At 31.6% G+C, this 209-nt stretch overlaps 2 protein-coding genes across 5 annotated transcripts in view; one reads left to right on the top strand and one right to left on the bottom strand.

The window, feature by feature from the left end:
- ZNF146 (zinc finger protein 146) overlaps positions 1–209 on the bottom strand; it is a 69,338-nt gene that overhangs the window by 25,808 nt on the left and 43,321 nt on the right. The window lies entirely within an intron of this gene.
- ZNF565 (zinc finger protein 565) overlaps positions 1–209 on the top strand; it is a 26,290-nt gene that overhangs the window by 4,845 nt on the left and 21,236 nt on the right. The gene's annotated exons all lie outside the window — the stretch shown is intronic.

Here is a 209-nt window from a genome sequence, read left to right as displayed (position 1 = left end):
AGCAGTGCACAAGGGTTCTGATATCTCTACATCCTTGCCAGTGCCTGTTTCTTTCTGATTTTTCTTTTTTCTTTTTTTTAATAATACCCATCCTAATGAGTGTGAAGTGGTATCTCATTATGGTTTTGATTTTTGTAAATTGTCCATCTCTTTTTCCTGTTTACATTCATGGTGCTTTTTTGATTTGGGGATTTTTTTTTTTTTTTTTT

Source organism: Bison bison, unplaced genomic scaffold, assembly GCF_000754665.1.
Source record: "Bison bison bison isolate TAMUID 2011002044 unplaced genomic scaffold, Bison_UMD1.0 scf7180017864280, whole genome shotgun sequence".
In the NCBI taxonomy this organism is placed as follows: domain Eukaryota; kingdom Metazoa; phylum Chordata; class Mammalia; order Artiodactyla; family Bovidae; genus Bison; species Bison bison.
Note: the sequence above shows the minus strand (reverse complement) of the source record. Positions and strands in the feature narration are given on the sequence as shown.